This window comes from Psammomys obesus, unplaced genomic scaffold, assembly GCF_907164565.1.
Source record: "Psammomys obesus unplaced genomic scaffold, mPsaObe1.curated_primary_1811, whole genome shotgun sequence".
Lineage (NCBI taxonomy): Eukaryota > Metazoa > Chordata > Mammalia > Rodentia > Muridae > Psammomys > Psammomys obesus.
In genome coordinates, this window is record NW_026588368.1 from 5,927,958 (window position 1) to 5,942,267 (window position 14,310).

At 47.4% G+C, this 14,310-nt stretch overlaps 1 long non-coding RNA gene across 2 annotated transcripts; it reads left to right on the forward strand.

The window, feature by feature from the left end:
• Positions 1-8,301: 8,301 nt before the first annotated feature.
• On the forward strand, positions 8,302-14,093 carry LOC129674251 (uncharacterized). Of its 2 annotated transcripts, none has more exons than XR_008719790.1 (2): positions 8,302-10,403; positions 11,299-14,093. It is a non-coding gene; the product is annotated as an uncharacterized LOC129674251 (long non-coding RNA). The 2 variants fall into 2 exon arrangements; XR_008719789.1 differs by having other exon boundaries at positions 8,302-8,563; positions 11,299-12,234.
• The last annotated feature ends 217 nt before the right edge of the window (positions 14,094-14,310 follow it).

Below are 14,310 nucleotides of genomic sequence, written 5' to 3' on the forward strand. Positions count from 1 at the left end.
TCTGTGTGTAGAGGGGGCTGCAGGCCCGAGGTCCCTGCAATGGCCAGGGAGCGATGCTGGCCCAGTGGACCACAGCTGTGGGAGTACTGTGGCCTTCCCCTGCACCAGCTCCAAGCACTGCTGTGCAGACAGCAGCGCCCCCTTCCTGCTGGGGCTGTGGCCGCACTGCCACTGGGAGCTGCGGCCTCTGAGGTCGCAGATACAAGGTGGGACACCTTCCAAGAACGATTGACAGATTAATGAGATTCTTTGGCCATTGTGGGACCGAAGTTGGAAGCAGTTCTGAGGCCCTTTAGCACGTATAAGCCTTCAAACCTGAATCTAAAACTCAGAAAGCTTTTGAAAAGGGTTTATTATTATATTATTATTGTTGTTGTCATTGTTATTACTATTATTCCCAAATTCCAGTAAACAAATGCAGATTCAACTTAGGTCGTTTTTTTTCCACCTACTTATTCGACCCAGAAATTAAAAGTGTTAAATCTTGTTGTCTAGGGCTGGAGAGATGGCTCAATGGCTACTGTCAATGCTACTCTTCCAGAGGACCTGGATACATTCAGTTTCTGGCACCCATGAGGCAGCTCACAACAACCTGTAACTCCTATTTTAGGAGATCCAACGCCCTCTTCTGGTCTGGATGGGCTGGTGCACATATCTATGTGGGAGGAAGCAGTCTGTGTGTATATGCATATGTATGTATGTATATAGTATGTACATAATAAAATTAATGAACCTTCTAGGAAAAAAATTAGTAAACCTTTAAAAATTTCCTTAGTATGCTGTTTTGCCAAAGACAACACAAAGATATTGGAATAGTTGAGTGATCTGAAACAATATTGAAAAAGAAGGTATGGGCATACGATTAATAGCCAATGCATCCTGTCTCAGGATAGCACAGATGGAAAGGTCTCAGCCGGTTTCTTCTGCAGTTACCCTCTGGTTTGCTCATGCAGAGGCCCTCCTTCCACTGCTTTCTGTCACGAGCTGTTTCAATGACAAGGAGCCCCTTTAGAGCTCATGATTACGAGGAGCGCGTCCATCTCACTTTCCAACCTGGTCCCATTGTTACCTTCTGCCTCAAATGTAGTTATGTGTGCTTATGCTCCCAATGAGGAATTCCAAGTACAGACGCTGCCAAATGAAGACGTGTTATCCTTGGCTCGCTCGCCAGAAGCTCTGAAGAATCTCAACAAGGACATTCTTCAGCAATGTCAAACTAGTGAAGAATATGACCTACCAAAGGTGAACACCACTCCCCATGGGCTCCGAGGAGCTGGAGAACATTCTTGGTTCAGCAGTACCTTTCCGTGTGTGTGTGTGTGTGTGTGTGTGTGTGTGTGTGTGTGTGTGTAATTAGGTAGACAAGTTCCTGATCTAAAAAGCTTTCAAGGCTAGACATGGCGACACACACCTTTAATCTCAGCACTGGAGAGGCAGAGACAGGTGGGTGTCTGTGAGTTCAAGGCCAGCTAGGGCTTCAATTTGATATAAGTCATTAAAATACAGACTGGCTGGGCTGAATTCGTTCCTTTTAATGTTTTTTTTTTTTCATTTATTTATTTTGCTAGAGGAAGGGGAAGCATGCCATAGTGCTCAAGTAGAGGTCAGAGGGCAACTTGTGGGAGTCAGTTCTCTTCCCTCCACTATGTGGATTCTTGGAATTGCCAGCAGGCTCACTGGCAAGCACCCCTTCCCCACTGAGCCCTCTCACTGGCCCTAAACTTGTCCTTTGACACATTAAATTTGAAGATGATGTGGTTTCTTTTTTTTTTTTTAAGTCACAAGGAGTTGGTTATAAATGTTTTTCGTGGCATTTGACAGAACTCAGAATGATTTCTTTGAAACAAGTTCAAATCTAAAAATAAAACCAAATAAAACTAAGTCAGCCAGAAAAGTCCCTATTTCAAAAAATAAAAAAATTCAAACCACCAAAAGATACATTTTACATAATAACAAAATATAAAAAAAATGAAGTCAACTGGGTCTGGAGTGGTGGCTCAGCAGTTAAGAGCACTTACTGCTGTTCCAAAGGACCACACATGGTCAAGCAGTTAAGAGTACTGGTTGTTCTTCCAGAGGACCCAGGTTCGATTCCCAGAGCCCACGTGACGGTTTACACCATCTCTAACTCCATTTCGGGGGGATTCTAAAACTCTTGCGGCCTCAGCAGGTACCAGGCACGCATTAACATCTCTGCAAGCAAAACACACATTCACATACAATAAATAGATAAATAAATAATTTAAAAGATGGAAGCTAACTGACAGTATGAAGAAGACAACTAGGTAACAAACAGATGTGAGAAACTTCAAGAGTCTGTTCATATGTTTTCTCTCCTTTCACTTCACACTTAGAGCAATACTGATGAGAATTAAGATGGTCTTATAAGATTTACTAGGAGGCTAAAGAAAAGTACCAAAAAAAAAAAAAAAACTATTCAAATATCCTATAAATAATATGAGCAAAATATCTCACTATACCCTCTGTCTTGCTTTAGTCCGTTTCTTATATCTTGGTGTGGGCCTAGCCTTTAACGGCTGAGGCATCTCTGTAGCTATATCAATTCTCACTTAGGTAGATCTGGTGCTTAGATCTCTCTCTCTGAAGTCACACGCCCACTTTATCACTTCTATCTTTACACTGGAAGTCTCCTAACAGACAGGAGAAGAGTCAGGTGAAGGGCACTGCTCCCAAGGCTGAGGAGGTGTACTTGAGATCTGAAAGACTGTGTGGATGAGGGTAGATGTGAACCCCCCCCCCCAAAAAAAAAAAATGTACGTAGAAAAAGGTAATCTAGGAACTGGGATTCCCTTTACCTTGTTCCAGCTTGGAGAGAAGAGCTGGGCTCATACGGTGACCAAGGCTTTTTGAAAGAAGGTCAGAAATACCCTGGGGAGGGCAGGCTGGAGGGTCAGGAGACAGCTTCAAAGGAAGAACCAGAACATAGGAATGCTGGGATGGGTGAACAGTGGAGTGGGCAGGACCTGAGTATTCAGAAATCATCTTCTTGGGCTGGAGGTGTGGCTTTAGAGGTACAGTGAGTGCCAGCCTTGCCAGAGGCCCTGAGTTTCATCCCCAGCACAGTAGTGTGTGTGTGTGTGTGTGATGTGTGCAGGGCTATAATTAAGGAAATCATCTTTTATTGTGCTTTTCCATTTGGGGAGAGGTTTTGAGTACTGAGCATACTTTTATAACAAAATAAAATAAAATAGATACAATTTCAGAGCAGCTACCTACCCCCCCCCCAAATGACAGAAAAGAGTATTTTTTTTGTGGGGTGGGGGATTCGAGACAGAAAAGAATTGAGGAAAAATGTCCTGTCTGTCCACATTTTATGGCCTCTTCAGTCCTCAAACCCCGTCACTGGTTATAAGTCTTCAGTAGCTTCCTCCCCCTTGCTTAGAGAGCCCTGTTTGCGTGGAGAGCATCCATGAACACCCCAAACCCTGCATGCTGCAGCCAGACCACGGACCTTCACCCTTGTACCGTCATCCCGGGAACATGAAGAGAGGAGAGCATGAGGCTCACCTGCCCTCTAGGCCTAAGCCTTCCTTACTTCTCTGAGAATCTGCCTAGATGCTCTGAAAACAGACGGCCGACTGTGAAAAGCCTGAGGCAAGAGTACACAGGAGAGAAGCCCTTCAGCAGGGCCAAGGCCAGTCACCACTTCTGACTCTTAGCCTGGCCTGAAGAAGGCCCCTTTTTAAACTTGGCGTCAGCTCTAATGAAATGGCTCAAGGCACTTGTCACCAAGCTTGAGGACCTGGGTTCAATCTCCAGGACCTATAAGGTGGAAGGAGAGAACTAATTCTTACGAGCTGTCCCCTGACTTCCTCTTGTGAACCACGACACAGAAGCATAAACCCACAGGCACCACCAAATAAACAAATAAACAAATAAATAAATTTAAACTTAGCGTTAAAAAAAAAAAAAAAAACACCATAGGTTCTATCTCTAGCATAAACAACAACAACTTGGTTTTGGGAGACAGGGTTTCTCTGTGTAGTCCTGTCTGCCCTGGAACTCATTCTGTAGACCAGGCAGTCCTCGAACTCACAGAGATCCACCTGCCTCTGCTGCCCCAGTGCTGAAGTAAAGGTAGGCATCATCATTACTCGACTCAACAACTTAAAACAACAACTTAAAAAAAAAAAAAAAAACCTTTGAAAAAGAAAAGCGGGGGTCACAAGGCCTGAAGTTTTACCACGTAAGCTCAAGCTTCCACCTGGTTGGTTGCTAACTCTACCCTACAGTGTTGCCTTCAGGCCCCAGGCAGTAAGGCAAGAGTCGGCCAAAACCTCCCTGCCAGGCTCCTCCCCTTGGGTCTCCTTGCCAGCTCACCCTAGAGTGCTGTCCAAATATCTTCTATGTGTGCTGAAAGATGACACATGGACCTAGGATTTCACAAGGCCATTCCCTTTTGGCTCCTGGGCTGGGGCATTTGTTGGCATTGGCTTCAGGCTGGAAGCTTGCAGCTTTTGCCCACCCAGGATGCACCACTCATCAGGAACAGGACTTGAATGCCTCGAGGTGGGCAATTCAGCTCAAGATCTTGTTGTTTCGTGTGTGAGCTGGTGGCAAGTAGCCCAGCTTAAGACGCTCTGACCGTTCTTCCTGGAACACGAGCAGGAAGCAGAAAACCATGAAAAAACGAGAATGAGTTCTTCCAATCAAGAATATGTTGAGCGGGCAAGCTAGTCACCTTCTCGTTTGGATCCGCTTAGCTGCCTGGTTCTCATCTTTCCTGACACCTGGGAACTACCGTTTCATGAAGTAAATTCAGCTTCTCTCCCTAACTTTCCTCATTCTTCCAAAAGTTAGCTCAAGAGTCTTCTTCTGTTGCTTGCAACCTGCCCCCGACAACTGCTGCCTCCCACTAACCTCACCTATGTCATTGCCACCTCTAACTTGGCTATAAAGTACCATAAGTATCATAAGGTAATTGAGCTACAGAGACATTAATATACTTTCCCAAAATTACACAACTAATGAGCATCACGGTCAGAATTTGAACCCAAGTTTTGGTTAAAAGGCCGGCTCGTGGGAGTGATGGTTTGTTACACAACCAAGCTGAGTTCAAAGGTTTGCCTGCCTATGTTCGACAGAAAACCCCAGCCATGTTATTGTCAGAACTGCAAATGACTCTAAACGAGAAAAAATCGGGAACAGCAACGCTGCCTTCTCTGAGGTCTCTGGGGTACCATAACCCGAAGGGCTGACAGTTTGGCTGCCCTAAGAGTACAAATTACACACACATAGTGAAGGAAACAGTAACTGACACCTGCTCTAGTCCAAAGATTGCTGCTTCTGTGTAGATTCAGATAGAATCTCAAATGCTCTCTGCCCATCTCTCTCACAACACACACACACACACACACACACACACACACACTTGGAGGTCAAAGGACAATCTCTCCCTAAACCATGTAGGTCTCAGGAGTCAAACTCAGGTTGTCAGCTCGAGCCGCAGGAGCCTTTACCCAATGAGTCATCTCAGTGGTTCCCATATCAGGTTTTAAAACCTGGACATTTCTTCATGTTTAGTCTATGAAATGCCGACCAGGAAATTCAGATGCCCTTGGGGGGAGGGGGAAGAGCATGGGGCAGACATAAATACTCACTCTAAATCTCCAGTGCCTGCCTTTGCAGAAGAAATAGAGCCAGGCGCGGAGACGCCGCCCTGTTTATTCAGAGCTCTCTCTGAGGCTCGGCTGAGGCTGCGTAGCAAGCCACAGGCTAAGCAGAACCTGGGAACTCTGGGATGGGCACTGGTGGCGAGGCTGTAGAACCTGGAAAAAGAGAACAGGTTTCTCAGGCAGCTTTTATTCCTGTTCCACCTTCTTCCTCCTTTTGGCTTTTCTACTTGATTATCTCACCATCCATGTTAGGATTTACAAGACAGGCTTTCCCAGGCTCTGGTCATTGACTTAACCCTGAGGTATGACTTATATAAAATACTCTACACACACACACACACACACACACACACACACACACACGTTTCCTGTGGAACCCAGGTTCTCCTGGTTTGCTAGGCAAGTGCTCTAACCACTGAGCTCCACTCTCAGCCTTGTCATCTCCCTACCTTCTCCTCTGTTGCATTATATTATTATTGTTGTTGTTATTATTATTATTATTATTATTATTATTATTATTATTATTATTATCTATTTGCTTTTTCTCTTTGTGAGACTAGGTCTTACTTTGCAGCCCAGGCTGGCCTCCCACTTACTAAGAAGCTCACACTGTCATGAACTCAAACAATTCTCCTACTTCAGTCCCCCGCCGAGGACTGGAGTTACATGCACGAGCCATCAACCATCCAGCTTTGGCTTCATTTTTGTTTCTTTGAAATCCCATCTCTGGATGTACCCCAGGCTTTCCCTATGTATTAGCATGTTGCGCCCTCTCCAGACTGCACCAGTGAAGAAAGAATCCCAGAATCGATGAGATAGTTTTACCCTGAAACGCCATAGCATTGTGTGTTTGGGTTTTGTTTGTTTGTTTGGTTGGTTGGTTGGTTGGTTTTGATATATTTTGTTTTTGTTTTTGAGACAGGCTTTCAGTCAGTCTGTAGCCTAGGCTGAACTCAAACTTGTGTCAATACTCTTCCTTCAACTTCCTGTTAATGTTTTTAAAAAACTCTTCATGAGCCAGGCATGGTGGTACATACCTTTAGTCCTATTCCTCAGGAGGCAGAAGCAGGAGGATCTCTGTGAATTCAAGTCTAGCCTGGTCTACACAGAGAGTTCTAGGACAGCTAGACTACACAGAGAAACCCTGTCTAAAAGACAAACAAGCAGGGTCTTTTTTTTTTTTTTTTTTTTTTTTTTTTTTTTTTTTGAGACAGAGTTTCTCTGTGTAGCCCTGGCTGTCCTGGACTCACTTTGTAGACCAGGCTGGCCTCAAACTCACAGAGATCCGCCTGCCTCTGCCTCCCAGAGTGCTGGGATTGCAGGTGTATGCCACCAAGCAGTTCTAATGTCTTACAAAGTCTCCTTATGCTGCTTTGTCATTAAATTCTCTAAAGCTTCAATCCTAGGCAATTGTCGACATTTTCTTCCACCAAAATTTAGTCTTTTACAGAATGTCATCTAAATAGACTATACAGTGAGTAGGTATGCATAAAAGTATATATATTATAAAATAATATAGTCTATCATATATATGTATATGGCTGGCAAGATGGCTCAGTGAGTGAAGGTGCTTGCTGCCAAGCCTGACGACCTGAGTTCAATCCTCAAGACCCACGTCATGGAAGGAGAGAAGGGATTCCTAAAAGTTGTCCTCTGACCTCAGCACGAGCACTGTGGAACACGAATAATGAAAGTGTAAACACAGAGTCAAGTGTTTGGTCCTCCTTTCTGTACTATTTGAAATGCCTTATCAAAAGTTTGCTCCAGTCTTGGAGTTGCTCAGCCTAGAGCCCATGCTTAGCACATTTGAGGCCCTGGTTCAGTTCTCAGCTCCTCCTCACAAAAATAAATAAACGTTGGCTCAGTATCAAAAGGGTAGCACACAGAGGGGTTACAGCCCCCCCCCCCAACTCAACACCTCTCACATCAGCATACTCAGAACAAAGGCCTCTCAGAGGCCTTTGGAGAGGCCTGAGTCAGCCGGTGGTCAGTGAGAAAATGCTTGCTTGGCATGTGCATGGCCCTGAGTTCAATTCCTAGCACTAAAAACACTACAAAAATATACTTAATCCCGTCTTCCATCAGTTCTTCTGGAATTTGACTCCTTACTATTCTATTCTATTGTGACTCAGTTCTAGCTTCCCTCAGTGGACAATGCGGGGGTTAGGGGGGTTGGTGACTGCTTGATTGTGACCCGCCCAAAGAATTGAATTGTGACGCCTGGGGGTGTGGCTTAGCATGGGCAGGGTTCTGGACTTGGTCCCTAACACCAAAAGTAAAGAAAACAAATGCTTCATGACTCAGCGAACAACAAAACACAAATTTCAGGAAATAACAGCCTCCCTCCCTCAGTCCATGTGGCACTCTTGGATATCTTTTCTCTCTCTCTCTCTCTCAATGCTGATTGTGACCCACCAACTTGATTTCCTGGTCCAGCAACAAGTCACAGTCTAGTTTGCCAAAGTTTCAGCCAGTGCTTTTAATAAAGGACCCTGCTGTCCTGGGGCCTCCACTCTGAATTTGGGCAGCTCTTTCTGAGGGTGAGTGGGGGGTGTGCATGGAGCCATGTTACTGGACACTTCCTCCTTGGCTGTGGAGTTAAGTTGTCATTTTCAGGGAGTAGATCCTGGTGGTCATGGTGGGAAGGGATGGTAAGAGAGGAGACACAGATACCCTGTTCTTGGCTTAGCCGGCTAGCGGGCAGGCAACCTTTGTAGTGTTGGCATTCTGCCTCCGGAGGTGGGTCGGCCCTGCAGTGACCAGTTAGAAAGGGGCATTAGGGCTGGAGAGCAGAAGATAGAGTTGTCTGGCAGAACCTCTCAGAAGAGCTCAAGGTCAGCGCGGAAGGCTAAGGGCTGCCCAGGCAGAGGACGTCCACAGGCCCCTGTGCTGGGTGAGGGCTGGGGAAACCCCGTAGGAGATCCAGGGTAAGTGGAGGCATTGTCTCCAGAGAGCGGGGCAAAAGAGCAGGGCCTCCAGGAGGCAACATTATCATGTATGTGTGCGCGCGCGCGCACGCATGGGCGCATGTGACATAACGAGACTAGGAGAACAATAAGTAAAGGGAGATGGTTGTAACTGTTTGGGGCTGCTTGGTTAAGTAAGCACAAGGAGAGGCTTGTGTATAGTCACTAGCTGGGAATGTGGAGACAAAGTAATCTGGTACAGTATGTGGGAGCGCTGTGGCCATTCTGTGTGGGTGCCACGCCCCTCCCCCAGCTGCCCCAGGAGACCTTGTGATCCCAGCTGGGTGGGTGGGTGCTCTTTCTGTGGCTCCTTCATTCCCTTCCCGGTCTCTGAAGTGAATGACAGAGGCCAGGCTCTCAGAACAGGCATTACTGTCATTTGCACGCACACACACACACCCCTTAACCCTTTCTCAATCTAATCGAAGTTAACGAGAGAGCCTTCGAAGGTTGTGATGGGAAAAGTCCTAGGACCAAGTCATACTTTCCTGGTTGGTTTGTTTGGTTTTTGGTTTTAGAGAATCTCGTGGAGCCTGGGCTGGCCTAGGACCCAACATGTAGTGGAGAATGGCTCCCAGTCTCCTGCCACAACCGCACAAGGGCTGGGCTTTACAGTACTACGGTTTCGTCCAGCTTCGTGGCTGTTTACAACGCTGACTTCTCGGGCCTGGAATCTGAGGCCTTACCTAATGTCTGTGAGCCCTGCAGGCTTCGGGGGAACCTGCCTTGTAGCTTTTGCCACCCACCTGCTTCCCAGCATTTCGGACTTAATGAATATTCATCAGCTAACTTTAGCATGCAGAGTTCCTGAAGAAGCTTTTGTGCTTCCCGTTCTGCGAGCGAGCGTATTTGTGAAGAGGATGTTACCCTAGTGTGCCAGTTCTCAGCGAAAGGAAAATTTTACGATCTCCCTTAGGTGCAGGAGGGACTTAAAGCCGTAATTAGTTCAGTCTTGAAAAGGAGTAAGACTGTGACGTTTGCTTTTTCCTTTGTTCATAAATGCCTGCCATATTCTTGCCTTCTGTCGCTTTTGTTTACTCTCTCTCTTCTTTCTTCAAGGTCTAAAATTGCCCAGGCTGGCCTCAAACTTGCTATAGAGCTTGTTATAGAGCTTGGGTTGGCTTCAACCCAAGATTTTTTTACCCCCGCCTCCCAAGTGCTGGGGTTATAGGCGTGAATCACCATGCCCCATCCACCTGCTCTTTCCAGAAGCCACGCTCCCTGCAAGCTGGGGATCGGGACAGTTACAGCTGTGACTCTGCTGAGCACACAGACTCGGAATCCATCCCTACAGGCACCTGCAGTTTTCCCCTCCACCGTCCCACAGAGGCCCGCATTTCCTTTTCTCCTCTGGGTCCGGATTATAGGTCAGAACGGGCCCATTCTGAAAGAGGTGTGCCGCCCCTCCTTGGAAACATCCCTTTCACCCTCGGCTGCCCCAGGCAGTCAAAGGTCCTCGCGTGCCTTCTTTCACACAGCCTCCAGTCAGGCATGACAATGCTAACCCCCCCACCCCACCCCACATCCCACCCCACCCCTGCCCTCCAGCGGCGGCATAGCTGAGAGGGTAAAGCCAAGTAGCCAGTTCACCTGGAAACACGTCATCCTGATCAGAACGGCGGCGGCCAATCTCGGAGCTTTAGAATCACCTGGCAGCTAAGTCAGACCGTCTGGGGCAGGGGACCTCGGGTCTCCCGACACGCAGCTGGGGCGGACTGTCTTGCCGCAGGGGCCAGCGGCTGCCGCGATTATCAGTCACTCCAACCAGGTCTCCCCATTTCCCTCCTGCCTTTCCAACACGGTAAATTCTAAACACGGCACCCAGGGGCTAGGGTCGTAATAATGGGCTGTGGAGGAGGGTCGGAGAGGAGGGGTTGACGTGGGGTGGCGGGGGTGGGGAGGTGGGGGGAAGGAGAGGACTTGATGGATACACCGAAAGCACTTTGCCCTGGAAACTGCGCTCACTCGGCTCTGGAAACAGCGCCCCGGAAGTCTCCTCGCCCTTCCCTCGACTTCCAGGGTGGGGCAAACCAGCATAACCATCCCTTTGTTAACGATCGACCGAGGCTGGCCTGCGCCTGGTTCCCGGCCGCCAGGGGCACGTGCATGCCTACGCGCGTGGGGATGGCATCTCTCTGGCCTGTTGGCCGAGCTGTGCAGGCGAGCGCCGGCGCCCTCTGCTGGACCGAAATAGATGCCCCCCCCCCCGAGTGTAACCACTGTGGTCTGAGGATGAGCTAATGGGTTCAACATTGAGCTCGCAGAAAGGACACGGGCGTCGTGGGGACCCCCCCCGGGGCGGCCCTCTGACATCCGGCGGACCACTGGCTCGCCTGGGGATGCTATTTCTTCGATTGGCTGGGGGAGCGGGGGACGTGGGTGGGGTGGAGGGGAGTAAGAGCATGAAGAAAATTGGAAGGTATTGGCCGGGAACCCGAGCGCTGTGTTTCTCTGTCTTTGGGGCGTGTGCGTATTATGGTGCATGGTATCGGCCGACCGGGCGGTGTAGGGTAAAGGAGACTCGGACACCGGGGTGTAGCCCCCACTGGCTAAGAGAGCAACGCGTTTAGAGGCGGAATTGTTCCAAGAATCCCATCTATGTCAGAAAGGCAAGGAAAGGCATAAGCAATTGAAAGACGTCATTTTTTTTTTTTTTTGAAAGGCATCAGTCAAGACAAAAATCCTCTCTCTTTAAGGGATCTACTCGCCCTGGGGAAGATTGGATGGTACTCACGGACTGGGGCCTCACACCCGCATCTTCGCCGGCGAGAGCTTGCCTCCCTCCCCAGCTTGGCTGGTGCTCAGGACACAGGTGCTGCTGCTGTTGTGGCTGCGCGCATCCTAACGGCGGCCGCTCCGCCTTCCAGCTCGACCTCCCGCCAGAGGTTCTCACCCGGAGGCCCCAAGGCACACCTCTTTCATGCTTGTGCCTCCCCTCGCGGTCGCGGGGTCCGGAGCAGCGAGGGAGGAGTGGAGAACCGGGGGTTTGCGTCGGCTGGGGCTGACCGTCCTCACCGCTGCAGCTCAGCTAGGGCTGCAGAAAGTCAGTGCAGTGGCGGAGCTGGCTAGGGCTCCTCGCGGTTGCCACGGTAACCAGGAGCAGGCGCCTGCCCCGGTGGCTGAGCAAAGCTGTAGAGAAAAGGTAAAGGAGAAGCGATGACGCGTTGGCCTGTCTCCTGGGTATCGGCTGAGCCTCAAGCGACCCAAACCAAACCACGCCACCCCTGCTGTCTTTTCTCTCTCTCTCCTCCGCTCCCTCCCCAGTCAACACACACAGGAACATCTTAAGGACTAAAAATTCCAGCACTATCTGAGGCTCCCTGCCCTAGAGGATCCTGCTGTACACAGGGCGGAATGTTTGCTAGGATCGCTCTTGAAAACAGAACTCCCAGCGGGCGACAGCTCTGCGGATGAGCTCAGAGAAGCCGGAGAAGGGACCAAGCAAAGGATGGTGATGAGCAAGCCACTTCATCTCTTTATGGCCATAAAACTAAGTGATAAAATACCTCGAAATTCTAAACCCTGAAAGATTTAACACCTTAACCATATGGTTATCCTGTAAAATAATTCGGTTTTCTTTCTTTCTTCTTAAAAGGCAAGTGTCTCATCAAATACATAAGGCTGGCCTTGAACTTGCTGTGTGTTTATAGTTAAGGGTGATTTTGAACTCCTGACCCTCAAACAAACAAAGGCAACAACAAAATACTAGGGAGAAAAAAATTTTAAGTGAGGAACTGGGGAGGCAACTCAGTATGTGGGGTGGGGTTCTTACCCAGTATTCGTAAGGTCCTGGGGTTCTATAATCCAACAATGGAAAACAAAACACTAAAATAAAAATAAATAAAATGAAAGTGTACTTCAAGAGTCGATCATCCCAGGTGTAGCGTTACACACCTTTAATCCCAGCACTTGGGAGACAGAAACAGGTTTTTATGAGTTCAAGGCAGGCTTAGTCTCTGCCTAGTGAGTTCCAGGACAGCTGGAGCTGAATAGTCTCCAAACCAAACAGTAGCGCAAAGGACTAAAGCAAGGCTTAGTGATTAAGAGCACTGATTGCTCGTCCTGAGGAGCTAGGTTTTATCCCTAGCACCTACATGGTTGCTAATAACCATCTGCAACCCCAGTTCCGGGGGATCCGATGACCTCTTCTACTTCCACAGACAATGGCATGCACACAGTACACAGACATACGTGCAGGCAAAACACCAAAAACATAAAAAGTCTAGAGAGAGAGAATAGTTCAAGGGGGCTGGTAAGGGCTCAGCAAGGAAAGGTGATTGCTGCTAAGACTTGACAGCCTGAGTTTGATTTCCAGGACCCACATGGTAGGAAAGAACACAGTCCCAAATCCTCTGACCTCCCAATACGTCTCATAAAATAAAAATAATTAATAAAAAACAATTAAACATAGACTAAGGGCAATTTCATAAAAGTCGTTCACAAAAGCTGGCCGCCTTCCATTATCAACTATAAAGCCCTGCAGGGCACGGTGACACACGCCTTTGATCTCAGCTCTTGGGAGGCAGAGGCAGGTGCATCTCATCTCTGTGAGTTTTAGACCAGCCTATTCTACAAAGCGAGTCCAGGACAGCCAAGGCTACACAGAAGAAACCCCGACTCAAAAAAAGAAACCAAACCCACCAACCAATCAAAAAACTATAAAGTCCTGCAATGTGGCCATTCGTACATCTCCTGGGATAATCCATTCCCATCCATTTTCCACATGGCATGGCTCTTTTGAAAATTATGATTTTATGCACACTGACAGAAGCATTTCCTATTACATGTTCCTTTCTCCTGGGCCTGCTTCTGTGTTGTTTTGGGCATATGGCATCCATTCCGCATGCTCTCATACACAGACCATGGATTTGGCAGAAACAAAGCTGACGACTGAGCAGCAGCAGTATTACCTAAGTGGCTTCTTGTCCTACTGTGCACGTAATTATTTTCCAACCAGTTGGAAACTTGGCTGGCTTCTTCAGGCTAATGCAGCTTTTAATTCATTAAAAGCTTCTGGAATTTCATCAGCTGGATGAAATGCCAATGTAGAAATATGAGTTTGTTTTTGTTTTGTTTTGTTTTGTTTTTGAGACAGGGTCTTTCTACATAGCCTTGGCCATCCTGAAAATCATATGTAGACCAGGCTGGTCTCAGACTCACAGAGATCCACCTGCTTCTGCCTCCCAAATGCTGGGGTTAAAGGTGTGAGCCACCATGCCTGACATTTTTTTTTTCTGTTCTTTTAAAGACTGAGTCTGTGTACCCAGGCTGATCCCAAAATGAGTTTTCTTGCCTCTGCCTGGTGAGTGCTGGGCAAAATGAAGCTTATTTACATGGAGTTTTCATATCTCTTTCCTCAGTCACCTGACTTCACCAAATGCATTGGGCTGAATGTGACAGAAATAAACTTTATTGATAATACCTTGAAATTCATTTACCAAATGCTTGCTCACACCTAATTCGAAATATATCATTATGATTTGGAGATCCATTTGCAATGCTCGCTTCTTGTTTTTTTTCAAGAATTCAAACCTTCAAACACATTTATAAAGTGATTTACTGTATAGTCATTAATACATGATTAAGTAAATAACTTCCAGAATTTTCAGATCTGTGGGACATGAATTGTTTATATCTGATTAAAAAAAAAAAAAAACAGTGGGGACAATATTGGCCAAAGTGAAATGTGAGCTAGTTCTTCTATGTAA